Below are 20,494 nucleotides of genomic sequence, written 5' to 3' on the forward strand. Positions count from 1 at the left end.
TGAAAGCGCCTCTACCGCCTCTCTCCCACTTTTCCCTTCCATATTCGTTTCCTTCCTAGGCCTGTGTCATTCATGCTTTCTCACAGTGACACCTTAGCACTTAATATTTACATTTTACTGTCTTAAAAACTATTCATTCTGGATGAAGCCATGTTTCTACATCACTAATACAGGATGTCACTGTGCAGACTAGATGACAGCTGTTTTTCAGGAAATATCCTATTTTGGGGACTGAGAAAAAGAGATTTTCATCAAACTCATCTTCCTTTTTCTACTGATAAGGACTTAACTGTATGAATTTCGTACGTACCCTTGTGCCAGCTATCACAACTGTCAGTCGCATGAGCATATTCACTTTACTTTTTTAGCTTTAACTCTCAAAAGAAAGAGAGTACCACACATTGAACATCTGGGACAAGACCCAGAAGTCTAAGTGACCGGAAGTTAGAGATAATCAGACATAAGTTGCCATCTCTGCTGTTGGGAGCAGAGCTGTCCCTGCAGACACAAGGGACACTTTCTGGGTGAGGCACCTCGAGCCTCACCAGCTTTAACAAACCTTAAGAACAAGCTCTGAGTATTGGAATAGACATTCCACGATCAGTCAGGAATTCACATTTACCATGTCTCTATGCCAGGCACAGTGATGGACTCTTGCTTTCCCATATTTACAGATGTGAAAACGGAGCTCTGAATGTGATAGGGAACTTTCTCAAAGTCACACGGAGACTAGTGTGGGAGTCAGAAGAGAACCTAAGTTCTGCCATTCTCTGCACAAAATGATCTTACGTAACCATAGTCTAAGTAGTGTAGTAATTACATGGGGTCCAATTACAATGCTGCTTGTCTAGGCTGGGCCAGTACCTTGCTGGCTAGGCTATTCACTCTCTTGCATTGAGAGTTCCACAGGAGAGACAGAAAATTTGGCACCTCCTAACAAGTGATCACCGGATGGGAGTGTTTTTCTGCATTTTTAGCATCAGAGAAAATGTCAGTTTTGAGACAGAGTCTCTGAGACTATGGATCCTTTGCTTTGAGTGATGAGTCTCTATTTTGGGTATTTTTGGAGAAGTGATGGCCTTCAGTCATCCAAGCCCTAACTTGTATTTCTTTCTTACATAATTCAGGAACATAAGAACATTAATAGTAACATTATAGCAGGTACACATTTCACAGCACATACTGAAAGAAATGAAAGTTTTCTGATAAAATATTAATTCTACATTAATTTTGCACTATTTCTGATTCATCCCAGCATTAAAAGAGTAGGGAGAAACTATTTCAAAAGCAAGAAGGAAACATCTCGTACTTTCTGGTTCTATTTTTAGGTCCAACTCATTATTCCAGATTTTGTTAGCAAAAAGGCAAAATCAGATTTCTTTCACCTTGGACTGGTTATTTACTCATTTAACACAGTATATAGGATATCTGATATGTGCCTAACATTTCTATAGGCTTGGGGGTGAGGAGAAGGAACAAACCCCTCTATACCTGGCCCAGGTAGACAGTCATCCTTTCTTTCACGGGTTCTTTCCTCCAGTTCATGTTGTCCCTTCCAGCAGGATGTATCTAACGCTGTTGTTTGAAACTCTTCCCTCCTGCTCTTTCTGGGACCTTGCTCCCGTTGCTATCCAACATCCTCATCCCTTTCTGCTGACTGCTTTTCTCACCACAGATTCAGTTCTTGATGCCCAACCACACTGTAGCTATTTCTTGCCCTCTTCTTGGACAGGCTATGAAGATTGATCTATAACCACTGTCTCTCTCTTGGCCACATTTATTCCTCAAGCTGTCCCTTCAGGGCTAACTCCTTTCATCAATCTGTAACACTAAGCTGCACAGCCATGTTTGATAGCTTATGGTGCTTAACCTCTGTAGTGTTTGGCATTACCAACCCTTTTCTCCTTGAATTCTCTCCTGTCTGGATTTAGCTATCAATTTCCTTCCTACCTCTTTGACTTTTCCTCCTGCCTTTTGTAGACTTGCCCCTCAAAGTTGGTATGTCCCAGGCATCAGGCCTTGGCTCTCTTATGTTCACATTCTATATATACCACTTGCTGGCTGTCACCACCCCCTCTACCTTTCCTGCCAAACTTCCTGAAAGGAGTTGTATTCAGTCACTGTCCCCATCTCTTCAACATCCATTCAACACCTCATGTCACTGCAATCTGGTTTCTCTATCCTAAAGACCATCAGCACCACTAAGAAATAAATTCTGTTTTAGAGCCTGATGTTAAGTTTGGCAGAGCAGAATCTGACCTGAGGCAGACAGAGTGAGAACACAATGGATTCTCCTGGCTTCATCTCCTCAGGAAGGTTTGGAATGCCCTGCAGGAATCACTCTGGCCTTGTCTCAGTCAACTAGGATGGCCTGGGCTACAGGTACACAAACTAAGGAGCCGCTACCTTCTCCCATCCCCAATGCCTAAGGTATATAAAAGCTCAGCGCTGTTTTCCGTGGTGACCATTTCCCTCATGTAATCACCTTGTCATGTGGAAGTGGTCCCAGGCTGTCTCCTGCCAGGGAGCACTCCATCAAACTTCCTTGAGCAATAAAACTGCCTGAACTTAATGCCTCTTCCTCTTGTTCTCAATCACCTTTAAACTGAACAAACAACAGGCTCATTTCAGCCATCTTCTCCTCAGGGACTTGACACTCCCTCCTCTCAATGCTCCTGTGGACCACATCTCCATGGAACGCTGCTTTTCATTCCATTCCTCAGGCCTGCTTTTCAGACTCCTCCATTTGGACCTGATTTCCGAATTCATACTCTACTATCATCTCAAATGTTACCTTCTAGAATTTTTCCATAGTGCCCCATTTGCTTAGCTATAAAATTACCCTGAATGATTTCATCCACTCTTCTGGCTTTAAAAATTACCTCTATGCTCAAGATTTCCAAATCTGCTTTTGAAATCTACACCCATTTCCTGAACTTCAGAGCCATATTAGCACCTGTTGTTCAGTTGTGGATGTCCTAAAATGACTACAGCTCAGCATAGGTCAAGGTAACTCTTGTCTTTGCCCTCAGCTTGCTCCTCCCGGGATTCCTTCCTTGGTGAATGGCACCCCTGGTGACATAGATGCTCACGTCTGAACTGTGAGAGACTGACGTCCAGGATTCTCTCTCGTTGGCTTGGCTATCAGCATGTACTGTATCCACCTGATTTTCTTTCCACATAGGTCTTGTCTTTCCAGTCTGTTTCCCTGGCTATTTCTAAAGGCTGTCACAAGGTTCAGTTTGCAAGCTCCTTTGCTTTTCCATTTATATAAACCTGATTGCAACCTTTTCAGACCATGACTTTCAGCACTATCTATATGAGAACAACATCCAAACATGTAACTCCAGTTGCCTTTTCTGCTGAACTTCAGATACACTCTTCACCTGACCTTGAGTTCTCACACCCCTGTCCTTTGCCATCCTTTGCCTACTCCACTCAGATTTTCAGAGTTTAGATTAGCCAGTATGTTTTCCTTCCAGGAAGTGTTCTCTGGTCTGTAAGTCCAGAATAGGTGTTCTCTGGGGGCTCCCACCAATCTCTATAATACAGAAGTATACTTATCATGCCGAAGCACAATTCTTTCCATAAATACTCTGCTGTACTTGTTTTTATCTCCTGTAACTAACAAAATGCTCAGCACACAATAGGATTCCCTTAAGCAGTTTATGAATTGATGCAAAAATACTTTAGGAGAATCTACTATGTGTTAGTAGTATCCTAGGAAAAAAGATATCCAGCAATTAAAAAAAAATTTCCCTGTCCTTACTGAGTTTGTAATCATAGATAGGAAAAGACACAGGGAAAACATACAATATGCCAATGGCGAACCAAAACCATTGAGTGAAGTGGAATAGGGGAGCGGATAGGCAGTGTGAAATGGGACAGGAGGTTGCGATTTTGACAGAGTGGGAAAGAGCTTCCTGAACAGGTGACTTCTGAGCAGAGTCCTGCGGTGCTTATTGCACTGCATGGAAGATAGCAGAAACGGAGTGGGTGAATAACAAAGGAAGCCATGACTAATTTCAGCTTCCCTGAACCACTTTGGGAGATTTTCTGCCACTAAAGTAACTGATACTGCATAAAATTGCCTCATGAGATGATTTCTCGCACAAGGAACTAAAGGTGAGCACTTTGTGAGTAGCTGGTTCCAGCTGTCATTGTCCAGCCCCCACTCCCACAGAGCTCCCTCCCTACTTAATGACCCCAGAAAATACCCCTACTCAGTCTTCTTCCTGCTCAGTGCTTCTTGAATTTGAAATAGCTCAACTAAGAAGATACAAAAAGAGGGAGAAATGGAAAAATTGAGTCAGAAATAACTGCTGTTTTCTTAGATGTTAGTGTTTGTATGATTTCATACTGTTCAAGTCTTAAAAAACCTCAGAAGCTTGAAGACTGGATCTTTCAGTCTTAAAGCAGTTCATGGACCATTACCGACCTATGAACCAACATTTTTCAAATATATTGTCAGGGTAAGAAGTAGGCTACATGTATTCTTTTCATCCCCTTATATTTTTTTTAACTGCAAGGACATACTCATATTTTATGCCTTACACATAAGTTTTATATACAGGCTGAATCAAATGAAGCCCTTTTGTTAACAGAAGTCAGTTAAGTCACAGAAGTGTTTTCCTACATATCTATGTTTGACAGAAAGCAAGAAATTGCTCCTTTAAGTAGCAATTAAGTACTGGAAGAACTGGCATCCTCAAAATCACAAGGGAGGAGCAGGGTCCTTTTCTCAAGCAATGGAAACATGAGCATAGGTGGGAAAAGGAAATTTGCTTATAGACCCATGTATCTGGCTCTTCTAGAATGCCCTCCAAGGTCAGGCCTTCTAAATTTGCCTGAGGGGTTAGTATGTTAGTCCACTGAGGCTGCTCTAGCAAAATGCTATAGACTGGACAGCCTATAAAGCACAAAAACTTAAGATCAAGCTTCCTGCTGGTTCAGTGACTAGATAAGGCTCCCTTCCTAGTTCACAGATGGCAATATCTTTGTTGTGTCTGCACATTATTGAATCAAGGAGGAAAGTCAATGGGGTTTCCTTTATAAGGACATTAATCCCACTAATTGAGGCCCCACTTTCATAACCTAACTTGCTCTCAAAAGCCACACCTTCAAATAATATTACACTGATGGTGAGGATTTCAGCATAGAATTTGGAGTGGGGCAGATCCGAGCATTAAAGCACCGGCAGGGAGTAAAGAATTACATGTTGTCTCCTGTTGTGCCTGTTTTCTGCTGATGCTTCAATAAATGATGAAAAATTTAGTGGCTTAAATTGTGCAACCTTCTTTTCTGACTGTGTTGAAAGTCACAGTCATAAAATCCAGGTGCTATCAGGCTGCATTCCTTCCTCAGGCTTTAGGATAGAATACCTTTCCTTGCCTTCTTGTATTTTTTTTTTCTTTAAGTTTATTCATTTTTATCGAAAAAGCAAATCTACAAAGAAAAGGAGACAGAAAGTTCTTCTTTCTGTTCACTCCCCTAGAGGCCAAAACAGCTGGAGCTGAGTTGATCCAAAGCCAGGAACCAGGAGCTTCTTCTGGGTCTCCCACATTGATTCTGGGTCCCCAAGGCTTTGGGTTGTTCTCTACTGCTTTCCCAGGCCCCAATCAGGGAGCTGGATGGGAAGTGGAGCAGCTGGGACACGAATGGTGTCCATATGGGATCCCGGCACATGCAAGGCCAAGACGGTAGCCATCCCACCTTATTTTATTGGAGTGGGAAAGAGAAAGATAGAGAGGGAGAGAGAGAGACTGCCCATTTACTGGTTCTCTTCCCCAAATGGATAAAATTGGTAGGGTTGACCAAAACCAGGAGCTTGGAATGCAATCCAGGGTTCCTATGTGAATGGCAGAAACTCCAATACTTGAGCCATCATTGCACTCCCCCAGGGTCTACATTAGCAGGAAGCTAGAGTCAGGAGTTGGAACCAGGGATCAAACTCAGGTAATTTTATGTGGCGCCTGGGCATTTTTACTAGTGTCCTAACTGCCAGACCAAACGTCTGTCCCTTTACTCTCTTTCTTTATTATATTCCTTGGATTGTGGGCCCTCCCTCCATCCTCAGAGCCAGCAACGGTGCATCTTCAACTCTCCCTCTGACCCTCTGACATCTGTTTCCAACATCACACCTACCCTGACTACTGCCCCTCTCCAAAGGATGTCTGGGACTACATTGTCACCTGGGTAATTCATGATAACCTGACCACAACAACATCATGAATTTAATCACATCTGCAGAATCCTTTTTGACATTTAAAGTAACGTATTTAATAATACAAGGATTAGACCATTGACAGCCTTGGATAACCATTATTTTGTATACTACTCCAGCTATGTTCATGCATAATGAAAGCTGTGTTTTTGAAAATAATGGATTTTTTGAAGGAAAGAAAAAATTTATCATTTATTGAGCGAAGTGTATAGGTGTTTACATACCTAATCTTCTGTAACATATGGGAATCCATTCATCTGAATATGGTTGTCATTCAAGATAGGCACTCTGGAAGGTCATGGGTGTGTTTTAATGAAGCTCTCATCACTCAAAACCATTTTGAACTGTTTGAAATTGCTTTCTGAGCATATATTGGAATATCTTTAATGGAAGCAATCACTCATTCTTTGAGAGTGGGTTTTAGTATATGGAAAGAACCAAAATGCTGGATTATGTTAGTTGCTTTCTGAATCCAAAAATAAATAAGTAAATAATGGAGAAACTATAAAGAAACATATATAACTTAAAAATTGGTTCTGAAGGATATTTAAAAAGACAAATTCTCTACTATTTTGAACAAGGGAGCTCACATTGGAATAGGCATATAATACAGCAAGATACGTACTTTGACGTATAATAAGGATTTAGGTATGTTAATTTTGCTATGATTACCAGTTTATTTCCTCCTGATACATTAAAACATTGTTATTTGTTTAGAATATTTTTATTTAAAAGCAAAGATAATTCTTATAAAGATATCTCTAAATTATTTGGAAATTGCTACCATACGTCGTTGCTTTAATATAAAATTATTTGCAATCTCTTTTCAAATCCATAATCTTTTCATATTATGTTCTCTAATTAAATCCTTTATTGGCTATCAAAATTTGCATTTTAGAAATAGGCCAGAATGAATTTACTGGTTTAAAAAAATCCTCAATCTTGTATTCAACACAGAGAAGCTTTGCCTTTCCTTTTTCATCTCAATAATCTTTAATGTTTCAAGAACTAGGGAGTAATTACCTGGAGAAAATGGCGAGAGATTGTCAATGTGGTATGTATAGAATATTGATTGGAGTCAGGCAAAAAGAATGACTTGGAGTAAAAGCATGGTATTAACTTCTATCAGAGGATTTCCTGTCTATAAAAAAATCACTAAGTGACCAAATTAACAAGTTCAGCCAATGAGCACACCTTAATTGGCAAGACATTAAACTATGGTAATTAGAACATTCTGTTTCTTAATTAAAAATAGCTTCTGCAAGTACAAAGGCTTAAAATTCACAAGTTTCCAAAATGAAGAAACATTTGAGCTAAATATTCTTTTTTTCTTGTTTATTAGATAATGTTCATGTTTCAATTTTCGGTTTCCTGTCTGACAGCCTCTCCGCCATACTCTCTGAGACAGTCTCTTGTCAATTCCTTGCTGAGATAAATGAAACAATGACTAAAACCAACCATTTCATACCTATGCTCACCCGCATTTCCACCTGCTATGCTCTATGGAAATCATTCATGTTCACAGGCCACATGTGTTTAATAGGATGGATTCATCTTTGTCAGACTGCAGGACACTGAGGAAATCTAAGGCCTGCTCTCCTGTGTCTTCTGGTTGTCCTATTCTCCTTAACCCATCAAACATACCAGGTAAGTCAAGCTGGCCTCTAGCTTGGAGAACTCCAATATAAAACTTTGTAGTGTCATATGGACTATAACTGAGTGCATGGAATACTGAAGGAAACAAATAAATATTACTCACAGAGTAAAATGATTTGTTTATAGATAATTTGTCTGCTTTTCCCCAGTTTAACACAAACCACTTGCAAATTTTTAAAATATTATGTAAGAATCATGTTCATTGTGGACAAGATAGAACACCTATAACAAAAAAAAAGCAAAGTTTTTCATAGGTCAAACAGAAGCCCACGGTTTTAAAGTTTGTTTAGCCCCTGGTACTATGACATTTTCACTCCAAAAACAGAGCAGGTTGGGAGAATTTTGTTTGTACCTAGCAGCAACCTCATTAATCATTATGAGCTTTCACCTTTATTGACTGGCAAACTGTCTCACTTGCAGTAACACAGTAATCAGTCAGTGGCAAAATTAATTGGAATGTGAGTTACCTGTGAATCAGGCAAGTTCATTTCACTGAGGTCGCTTTACATGCAACTTAAGAAATTCATCATTCCTCTTAAATTTGCAGTGAAAGAGTGACAGTGTATGAGAGCATAAGATGTTAAACAAAGTAATTTTTTTAAAGATTTATTTATTTATATTGCAAAGTCAGATATACAGAGAGGAGGAGAGACAGAGAGGAAGATCTTTCGTCTGATGATTCACTCCCCAAGTGACTGCAACGGCCGGTGCTGTGCCGATCCGAAGCCAGGAGCCAGGAACCTCCTCCAGGTCTTCCAAGCGGGTGCAGGGTCCCAAGACTTTGGGCCAAATTCAACTGCTTTCCTAGGCCACCAGCACGGAACTGGACGGGAAGCAGGGCCGCTGGGATTAGAACCAGCGCCCATATGGGATCCTGGCGTGTACAAGGTGAGGACTTTAAACACTATGCTATCGCACCGGGCCCCCAAAGTATTTGTTTTAAAATTTTATCATGTCCAGGTCCCCTGGCTGGGGTCCTTGAGCTGGTCTGTAAGAACTGGTTTTCCTTAGTGGAAAAGACCGAGCAATGAATGGCAACCCTGATGCACATGGAGGATACGGCAGCCCATTGGGGCCTACAGAGGATATCTGGTATCATGGCAGAGGAAGGAGGACAGAACAAATTGGACAACTGCCCCAGCCAAATGATGACAACAAAAATCTGGGTGAATGAAGACTCTAAGCTGGACTATGTCAGCCAATGGACATTGGAAGGGTTTCCTCATCCTTGGATCAGTGAGATCAACAGCATCTCAGAACTGAACCTTTGGAGTGTGCGCCACGTCAGGAACCTGGGTTGATATCATGTGGCCTTTTCCATCCCGGGCACTGGGGCAGTTGGTAGGCTGGGTGTGGCTCCTCCCCCAACCTCCCTCTTCCCCCAGAAACAGGAAGAAGAAATAGAAAATTTGGAAACAACGATCACACCCACTTTTCCCTAACCCTCTATCCTTCCCATCCTGATCAGCTATGTAAACAGCATCTAAAATAAAAATCAAAAATAATTTTCATCATGGTAAAAAGACACATGTGAAAATTACCTGAGAAAGAACAGCTGGCATTCACTGAGCATCTACTACTTGCAGCAGGCATTTCTAAACATAGTGGTTGTTCTGACTTTTCTGACTCACCGTGATAGGGATCTCAGACAATTCTGAGAATGTCAGAGGCCAATGGAGTCATGGTTAAAGGCCTGCTTGCAGGAAGGTTAGGGAAACTCCAGTGGTGAGACAGGGACTGCATTGGCGCTGGATATACTGGAACATAGTATTGCTGATTGCATTGTTTTTGCCTTAGAGGTGGTGGAGAAGCAGGGACTGTCAAATGCAATGCTATGTTCACATATCATGGTCACGCTACAGGGAAGCTTTTTTGTTCTCTCTGATAGGTGGGAAAACTGATCCTCAGAGAGAGAAAACAAACGTGGAAGGGCTTCTCACTTATAACCTGCCTATGTGCTCCACTGGAGCTGAAAATCGCCAGAGCACTCAGTGGCACACTTTACTGCCAGATTCATGTATCCTAAGAAATATAGGTTTCCAGACCCTACTAAAATGTTATTAGTGGTATCCTCCCCATCCTGGATCAAGTCAATCACTCCTCCTCTGTAATCCCATGGCACTTTGTGTGTAACTCCACCTTACTATCACTCATTTTGCATTGCGATTTGCCGATAGATACGTCTTAAATAGGACCACTATTTTGGAAATTAAACTCCTCCCCTTAAATCATGCGCCATACAGCCCTCCATCTATAAAACTGAGCCATGATCAAAAGGAAGAGAGAGAGACAGAGAGAGACAGAGAGAGAGATAAAGTTATTGTCAGAATACAGAGCTTGCTAATATACTCTAAAATACCCACCGCACTTTCTTGGCTCCTTTAGCAAGGGAGGTTCTAGAATGACAGGTTCATGGAGAAAGGAGAGATTCTAAATCTTGTAATTTTCCCTCCAACAGTCAGACATCAGGGAGAGAGCCTGGTGGAAAATAGTCACAAGACTATCCCAAGGATACAAGGCCAGAGACTCTAAAAGTCAGGTTGCCGTTTCAGGATAAACAATTGGCCAGAAACCAAATGAACTACTCAAAGAGTATTTGAAACCAGGAGAAACTGGCAAGGTGTCTATTTAATAAGCTAGCTAGGCAGAGAGTGTTTTGGGAAAGTCAACTTGAAGATAAGATGAAATATTGACTACAAAGAAGGTACAGCTGCGTTAGGCCTTGAAGTGTACTTTGAATGAATTTGCTCCCCAAATTGTGCTGGAAACAGTGGAGCTTCTTGGGAACTGGGCTAGCTTTTCTCCCCCTTACCTTTGCATCTCCCTCAAAGAATAGTACAATACTCAAATGCAATTAAGGGTTCTGTACTTGTGTCTGCATGGGCAGCACACTTGCTGATGATAACCTACAGGGGTTGGTGCATATTGCCTCGTTCAATGACTACCTTTCAGATGTGTCCTTTTGGTCATTATCAAAATATTTGATTGCTTTAGGCAACTACCATGTACAAAGTGTGAAGGAAACAAAAATGAGTTCTTTCTGTTTTTATTTAGACACGAAGAATCTGTTCACTGCTTACTGTGTAACAGATACACAGGTCCCACATTCAAGATTCTTACACAATGGAAGGGTAAGGGAAATATGTAAATAATTAGTTACCATATAAAGCAGAAGGTGAGAGTTAACAAAGGACCATGAAGATGAAGGAATGAATAAAAGATCTGTCCAGACAGGCTGAATCACACATGCTCCTAGCCTGTAAGCGTGGCGGTTACAGAGTGTAATGGAAAAAGGGAGAGAGGTGATTCACCTGATGGCAGCTGGAAGGCTAGCTCAGGGGCTCCCAGAGCCAACGGAGGCACAACGTGAAAGCTCTCGCCTGTAGAAGGGAATCCTACAGAACATGCTTAAAGACAGGTGTAGGGAAGGGCATGTGGTGGACGAAAGGAGACTGAAGATGATGTCAACATGTTCTTCCTATAATGCAGAAGGGGTTTTCAGTCTGCATCAGAACAAAGGATGATGGAAAACCGTGGCACTTCATAGAGTACATGGCATCTGGCTGAATATTTACATTTGAACAGCTATGTTTTTAGGTTAATTTCACAATCAAGAATAAAAAGTTCAGATCTAAAGCAAATCTGAAAGAGGTCTGGCACATCATTTTCCCTTTAATGGGAAGAACTTTGTTTCCGGCCTTTAAAGCCTTGGTTTGTGCCCCATGTGATGACTTAGTTACTAAATCCTTGCTTTGCATCCACTGGAATCCCATATGAGCACTTTTTCATGTCCTGGCTGCTTCACTTCCAAGCCATCTCTCTGCTTGTGGCCTGGAAAATCAGTGGAGGATGGCCCAAAACCTTGGGACACTGCACCCTCGTGGGAGACCTAGAAGAAGCTCCTGACTTTAGATTGGCTTAGCTCTGGCTGTTGTGGTCACTTGGGTAGTGAACCAGCAGACAAAAGATATTTTTCTCTTGGTATCCATCTCTCCGTACATATGTCTTTCCAAAAGAAAATGAATATATATTGTTTTAAAGCATTGCCTTTAAGTGTACTTTAAAAATATCTTAGTCATTCAGTGCCCACAGTCCTATATCAGGGACAGGTCGATATAGCAGTAACAAAAGTAAAGTTAAAAGACACTTTTCATAACCGCCCCCACGCCAAAAAAAAGTTGTAAAGGCTGAGCTCATAAACCAAATGCAGCTCTGAGGGTCCTGTTTGTACACCTACAGATAAGGAAAACCAAGCGGACTCCAAGAGAAAATCTGCTTGGTAACTTCCTTTCACCAATGCATCATATTCCTGAGGGTAAGAGGTATGTTTTTCATGTGTTTGCACAAGACTGGATGCATTTTTCATCACCACACTAATTATACTGTATTTCCAGTGTTAATGGAATTGTCTGTCATCTCACATCAGGTATGATCAGTAGTTGTGCCCCAAGCATGTAGCTGAGGCATTGTTTTAATTACTAAAAGAATATGCATGCCAAATCTGTTCATATGGCTTCAAGTTTAGACTTAAGAGATACATGAAAAGGCACAAGCTACCCGGCCTTTCCCATATCTGATTCAACTTAATTTCTAGGTTGCTGACATTTAAAGGGTGGATTCAGAAAGCCTAAGATTCAAGGAAACCAATCAGACAAACTGTTGAGTGTTTATGTTTGCACGCCTTGTAGAATTAGGTTCAGGTAGGATTGGACGCCAATACTGCACCTTGCGAATTTGGCATTTTTTTTCTATTATTTCTACAAACATGTCCAAGTCAGTGTTACAAAAAGGAAAAATTCAGACTGGAAGTATTATTGTCCTGGCTTGAAGGAAACTACTGAATTCAAAAAGCTCCGCAAAACACATGATAGGAAGGAGATCTGGAGTCGAAGTTCTAGACTTCCCAGCACCCTTGGCAAGGGCACTGGAACTCATCCAAAGAGTACGCGTTTTAATGACCAAACTATTATGCTCGAAGAGATCTGCTTTTTTTCTTATTTCATAGAAGCACTGGTTTAATCTGTATTTTAGCACTAAATGGTTGAAAAAAGATGAATAATCTTTGGGCAAGAAATAGCAAAGCTGATATTTCTACTCAAATGGCTCATATAGCACAGTTATAAAAATAGCATAGCTTCTAAAATGTAGCAAATGTCACTGCTAAGGTCTATCAAAGTCACAGGCATAACCTATTCATTCTCTACAAGTCAAGAGACACACGCCCACAAATGTGTGTTTAGAACAAAATCCTTACAAATCCAACATGATTGGATTTTTTTACTTTCTAATAAAGAAACAATGGGGCTTCTTCAGTGTCTCTGTTTCCTGAATAAATATCATCTTTTTCATTTTTGCTATTGCTGCTACTATTAAGGCTTCTAATAACAGAGGTAAAGATAAAAGACACTTTTCAAAAGATGTTGATATAATTGACTATTTGGAAAATCAAAATCAAACTTACAATGAAATATCACCATAAGTAGTTTAGAATGGCAAAAATAAAAAGTAATACAATCATGGAAACTGCAAACTCTGGTGAGGATAAGAAATAATAGGATCTCTCATGTACTAACGTAAGGAATGTAAAATGGAACAGCCACTCTGGGAATATGACAGTTTCTGAAGCTAACTATGTGTTCACCATTTGACCCCTGCCACTGCCCTTTGAGGATTTGTTCCAGAAAATGAATACTTTTATTGACATGCATGTTTATAACAGCTTTATTCACAAAAGCTTAATGCCGGAAACACAAATGTCCTTTGACAGGTAAAGAGTTAAACAAATTCTAGCTCTTAGGATAACACTCAGTAATAAAAAGCAAAAAACTCTTAATACATGTAGTGATTTAGATGGATATACGGACATTGTGCTTAATGAGAAAAGACTATATCAGAAAGTTAAGTACTGTATTGTTTCATTTCATGCAACATTCTGTAGCTGAAAAATAGATGTGTCATTGGTTGTCAGGTGACTGGAATGAGGGTGGAGGTAGGACAAATGTGATTTAATATGGGTGGCTCAAAGGAGTTATTCTGTGGTTAAGGGATAGACAGTTTTGATTGTAGTGGTGGCTACATGAGTCCATCCATGGAATTTAATAGTGCAGAGTTGCATACACACATACATACACAAAGAAAAAAATTCCTAGAAACTGAGTTAGGTCTTTCTAGGTGACAAAATTGTACCAGTGTCAATATCCAGGCTTTGACATTATATTGAAGTCATAAAATGTCAGCATTGGGGAAAGCTGTGTGAACAGTTCAAAGGATTCTGTATATTTTTGCAATTTCCTGTGAATCTAAAATTATTTCAAAAAAGTATTTTTCGCTTCAAGCTGCATGTATCAATTGTTTGTGACATTTACCGTAAGTTTAGTAAACAAATTCAAAGGGCAAGGGGATAAAGCAAGGAGTAGCTTGTCTTTTTGTGCTACATCTAGTTTTGAGAGGATTCAAAAAGTAGTACTTGATGCTTATGCTAATTGCTAATGAAGTCTCTCTCATCTCTCTCTCTTTTAAATTTATTTGAAAGTCAGAGTTACAGAGCAAGGTGGGGAGATATGAGACAAAGAGAATCTTCCATCTGATGATTCTTTCCCCAAGTGGCTGCAATGGCCAGAGCTAGGCCAGGCTAAAGTCAGGAACTGCAGCTTCATTTAGGTCTCCCATGTAGGTGGTACGACCCACACTTGGGCCATCTCTTGCACTGCTTTTCTCAGGCCATTATCACGGAACTGGATCAGAGTGGAGCATCCAGGATGCTAACTCGTACAGGATGCTGGTGTTACAACTATGTGACAAAAATGAGTCTCCTGAGTATTCTTTTTTAAGCCAGGCATGCTTGGGTCACATCCTATTACTGGTGTCCTCAGAAAATCTCAGGGTTCTCTTACTTACAAAATTAAGTCAGACTTTCATCTTGGTATTAAACATGAGACACCAAATTAATCTGTGGCTCTTTCTTTCTCTATTCCTTATCAGTATCCAAAGCTTCAATCTGTTCTCATCATAACTAGAATAATCTTTAACATTATCTATCACATTGTCTGATGTTACCTGTTACATTACCTTCCAGTTCGATCACTTCTAGTGGCTTCCAATGGCTCTTAGCCTAAAGATGCAAGCCCTGACCTGGCCAAAGGCCTGTGTGGTCTAATGTCTGCCTCCTAACCCACCTTACACTGATCTCTTCACTCTCTTTCTGGCCAAATAGCATCAGGCTGAACCTCCCCCTTGCTATGTCCATGCCCCCCTGGATCCTTGATCATGACATCTTATTTTCCTGCATCTCTCTCACCTACTCTTCCCCTCCTGCTACATCTCAGCTCCACCATCTGCTCTTCAGGAAAGTCTTCTCCAGGTCTCTTGTTTAGGTCAACATATTTTGACAAATGTCTTTCAGAACTGACTTTCTTCAGCATTCTTATTCTTGATTACAGTTATATATCTACTTGTTTGCTTATTTGATTAAAAGTTGTCTTACTTAACTGGAAACTTCATGAGAATGCTAGTACTTTGTTCACTGGTGGGTTTAACACCTAATATGTTGGCATGAACACAGATGAAGTCAGTAACTATTTTGAGGAAACTATCAGTTGATCATCAATCATATTTTCTTGGTTTTCTTCTCCCAAGCTACTGTTATGCTGTTATTGTACAAGCAAATCTATGATCCTTTTTGATCCTCTCATTTTATCCAATTTCAATAGATTCATTCAAGTGGAAACTTTCTTGATTTTCAAAATAACCATCATCTCTTCTTCCTTTGGAAATGATGGCATACAGACATCCATTCACTTGCCACACTAAGTGCCACTGTCATTACACTCTGGCTCTTTTTTTTTTATGAAGATTTATTTTTATTACAAAGTCAGATATACAGAGAGAAGGAGAGACAGAGAGGAAGATCTTCCGTCCGATGATTCACTCCCCAAGTGAGCCGCAACGGGCCGGTACGCGCCGATCCAAAGCCGGGAACCAGGAACCTCTTCCAGGTCTCCCACGCGGGTGCAGTGTCCCAAAGCTTTGGGCCGTCCTCGACTGCTTTCCCAGGCTACAAGCAGGGAGCTGGATGGGAAGTGGAGCTGCCGGGATTAGAACCAGCACCCATATGGGATCCCGGGGCTTTCAAGGCGAGGACTTTAGCCGCTAGGCCACGCCGCCGGGCCCTACACTCTGGCTCTTAACCCTGCCACCAGCCTCAGCAAGCTTGATTGACTTCTCTTTATATTACCTGCAGTAAGTAATATATATGCCAGATATTTAATAATTGCATTTTACTTCCTGATTAATGTGAGTAAAACACATTATACATTCAGTGAATGGTTTTACAATAAAAGAGTATCCTTACAGGTCCCGGTCAATCTTACCAATTTGCATTGGGTAAACAGAATTAAATTGCTAAATACTTAAACAGACATGGTTCTTAGAATAAACCTTTTGTTTCATGCATCTATTACTATTTAATATGCTGACTTACCATTGGGGGCACAATGACTCTATAGTCATTAAACTCAACCTCCCTTCTTGCTTCTACTTGTCTCTTGCTCAGTAAATCACAATAAAGATCAATGACTATTCTCACCAGAAATGTTATTTTTTGTGTGTCTCTGTAGACTTAAAATTTTTGATAGAATGTAGTGTTAAATAATATGTCAAGTAGCTCGTGAGTGAACTGACAAGATGGAATATGATGTTTTAAAATGTGTTTATTGGGGCTGGCCCTGAGTTGTACTGAGTTAAGCTGTCATGTGTAATGCTGACAGTCCATGCAGGCACAAGTTGGAGCCCCAGTTGCTCCATTTACAATTCAGTTCCCTGTTAAGGCACCTGGGGAAGTACTTAGGTCCTTGCACCCATATGGGAGAATTAGAAGTTCCTAGCTCCTAGCCTCAACACAACCCAATTGCAGCCATTGCAAACATTTGGAGAGTGAACCAGTAGGGACGTCTGTGTCTCTCCCTGTCTCTCTGCTTTCAAAAAAATAAAATAAATTCTTAAAATAACTGCATTGATCTATATACCTGCGGATCATGAGATTAGATATGAGGAATAAATTGTCACTCTTTAGTACACACACACACACACACACACACACATCCCAGAGACTTGAAAAATATTTTTGAAAATGCTTATGGAATTGGAGATACAAATAATTTGTTGTGACAAATTATTATTTTCGTAATATCGCGATTTCTTAATACATCCTGTTTTCTGAAGAAGGAAGTTACTGATTGCTCATGGCTTTTCCTCTTGCATTCATCTTCTTCCTCTCTCTCAGTGGGTGACATGTTTGGCTGGACCTGATTGCACCCTGATTCTAGGATGAATATTGTTCCACCCAAAATGCCAGCAGTACTTCTACCGAGACACATTTGTTTAAACCTAAGGAGAGATTTCATTTTAGTTGTTCAGGGAATTCAGGTCCAAGACAATTAACTATGCAGAACTCTGACCATTGGTGTAGTGAAACCAGAATAGAGCTCTATACTCTTGCTCAGTGGTGAAGACAAACATCTTTTTTTTTTTTCCATCTACTATTGGGTCTCCAGCAACAAGCATATGGCCACAAATTGTGCTGGCAGCCATCTTACGACTTAAGAAGAACTTGATTTACGATAAAACCAACACAAGTAACTATTTTTTAAGCAAAAAGAACTTAGTTTAGGTAATAGCTATAAACAATAATTGAACAGAAAAATGATTTCACCTATATACAGTAACTTATAAGGTAATCACAGATCATTAAAACTATAGTAGTATAGCATTCCTAACCATTGTTTTAACAAAGGCATGACAAAGTTTTATAAAACTGCATTTTTCAGAAATACCAGTAACACCAAGATGCTTCTTTCATTTCTCTCCTTATTATTATTATTTTTTAAAATTTTACCTCCCACATTTAAGGGAGAACACACAGAGTTTGTCATTCTGGGTCTGGCTTATTTCCACTCAGTGTGATGATCTCCAGGCAAACCGAACTCTAGATGACATCATTTAGATATGACAAACCATCTTGCTCTTCTCCGGGTGATCCAATTATGAGAATCAATAAATGTACTTGTTTTTAAAGATAGTTTCAGTTGGACTTTCCATTATTTATGAATTTAAAGCACCATGGATTGTACAGAGGGCCTTGAAACGAATAGGATTTCAATTGGTAGAGAATAGAGGAGACAAAATAATTCCAAATAATAGGAAAGGCTTAAGCAAAACATTAAGAATTTTTAAAAATGTGGCATGTGTCTATTTGTGTGTGTGCGCAGTGGGTGGCTGGGGACAGTAGAGGTACAAGGAATCTGGGAGGGGTTTGTAGGGAAGATGTTCTACTCCTACATGCTGTGTTCAGCTGTAGAAGAGAGAGAGAGGAAAAGTGGAGGAGAAAGAAGAGTGTTTTTATCTAGTGACAACTCCAAATCATCAATTGCATTGAATGACTGATACTGGTGCATACAGAGAGAAAATTGATAATGGCTTTTATATACATGATTTTCTTAATACATTTGTGATAAATTCACTCATTTCATGAAACCCATTTCATTTATGTATATAGTATGCAAGATTGTTAGTGCAACTATGCCATTTCTAATGGGAGTATTTCCATTTTAAAAACTTTATTGTGGGGAAGCATGAATATGGAGAAACCATAACTATCCCTATTAAGAAGAGATACAAGCTGATTCACTCTTTTTGGAAGCAACTGTCATTTCCTTGTGTTTTCTTAGAATTAAGCGACTTCTTAGGTAAAACAAAAGGGATTTAACTACAGGAGTCCTAAGGTGAGGTGTTAAATCTATGCATATCTGGTATTTTTGTATTTAATTGGCAGCTTACACAGGATACTGTTATCAGGAAGATTTGCGAGCTAATTTAAAAAAATTCTGTGTCTTTTTTTTCCAAGATATTTCAAATTTTATTAAGGGTATGACAATATGCTGAGAACACATGGGCAAATATTTTTTAACCAAAAGAAATATTATATAGTGTGTCAGTAGCATTTTTCTATAGCGAAAAGAATGAAAAAGGGACAATAAAACTATGACAGCCAACTTCAGAATGAGTATATCCTTAGAAAAGGAGCTTCCAAAACAGGAAAGAAATTTCACGGAAATCAGTTTTTAAAAGAATAGTACTAAAAAGGGCACGGCGTGCTAGTCTAGGGGCTAAAGTCCTTGCCTCGTACATGCTGGGATCCCATATGGGCGCTGGTTTCTAATCCCAGTAGCCCTGCTTCCCATCCAGCTCTCTGCTTGTGGCCTGGGAAAACAATCGAGGATGACCCAAGCCTTGGGACCCTGCACCCATGTGGGAGATCTGGAAGAGGCTCCAGGCTCGTGGCTTCTGGCTTAGGATCGGCTCAGCTCTGGCCTTGGGGAGTGAATCAGTGGACAGAAGATCTTCTGCTCTGTCTCTCTCCTCCTCTCTGTATGTCTGACTTTGCAATAAAATAAATAAATCTGAAAAAAAGGATAGTACTAAAAAAAAATCCTCACAATGCATTTTGCTACGTCCTTGTGTTAATCATCATCAGGTCAAGATGCCGAATTTCAAGGACTGGTATGAGAAGATAGGCTCGGGTTTCTCTTACCAGTTTTCTTCTTGCTTCAAAAGAATACATCCAACAAATACTCTTGAAATACAAAATGCTTGTGGAAGTAGTCCTGGAAAAGTGTTATTATTAATCACTTTTACTTCAAGGTCATCTGCTTTGATTTGAATGTCGCCACCTCAAAAACTCTTGTTAAAATTTAACTGCCATTGTAATAACATTTAAGGGGTGGCACTTAAAGATATGACTGAGCCAGGATGGCACTAACCTCACAAGTGAAACGGTTGCCTTTAGAAGGCAGTGAGTGTGGTGCCTTCTTGCTTTCTTTTCCCTTTGACCTGTCCACCTTGAGATGATGCAGCCAGAAGGTTCTAACATGATGATGACCCCTCAGTCTTAGTTTTCCCAGACTCCAGAACTGTGAGCCAATAACTTTACAATTATTATAAATTAACCAGTATTTTATTATGGTGGCACAAACAGATTCAGACTCTATCCTTAAAGTTGATTTAGAAATAAAATCAAAAGAAAGCAATGTCAAGCTTAGATTGTCATCAACCTACGTAACTTTGTTTACTTCTTAATGTTTTTTTTGCTATTATTTCTAGGCAAATTAGCAGAATGGCAGCTATTATGCTAAAGTATTACATCTAGGCTAAATGTGATATAAACAATGTTTTATTTTTGGAGCTTTGGGATGGCTATGGAATGCATATACAATTGTAAAAATAACAGTGTGAAACAAATAGATTCAAGATGATCATTTACAATGTAATGGAGTAAAGGTAAGGCAACAATTGTGGAAATTAAAGCTTTTAATTGTGTGCAACGTGTATATCGTGAGAAACAGAAAAAGGAGACAGAGGGAGAAACAGAAAGCAACACAGTAGCTATTTTCATGCATAATACATTGCAGGAAATTAATGTTCACTCTAGGAAAAATTATATCCCTTCAGGGTGCAAATTCTAAACATTAGAGAATGCTAAAAGAAAAAATTATAAAGCAATTTGATTGCAAAATCAAAGTCTAACATTCTAAAAAGTTACAAGTTCTAATTAAAATAGTT

The 20,494-nt window shown here is 39.8% G+C and overlaps 1 protein-coding gene across 1 annotated transcript in view; it reads right to left on the bottom strand.

Annotated features, from left to right (window-relative positions):
* The window catches only part of SLC35F1 (solute carrier family 35 member F1), a 410,909-nt gene that overhangs the window by 63,180 nt on the left and 327,235 nt on the right, over positions 1 to 20,494 (bottom strand). The window lies entirely within an intron of this gene.

This window comes from Ochotona princeps, chromosome 1 (genome assembly GCF_030435755.1).
Source record: "Ochotona princeps isolate mOchPri1 chromosome 1, mOchPri1.hap1, whole genome shotgun sequence".
Lineage (NCBI taxonomy): Eukaryota > Metazoa > Chordata > Mammalia > Lagomorpha > Ochotonidae > Ochotona > Ochotona princeps.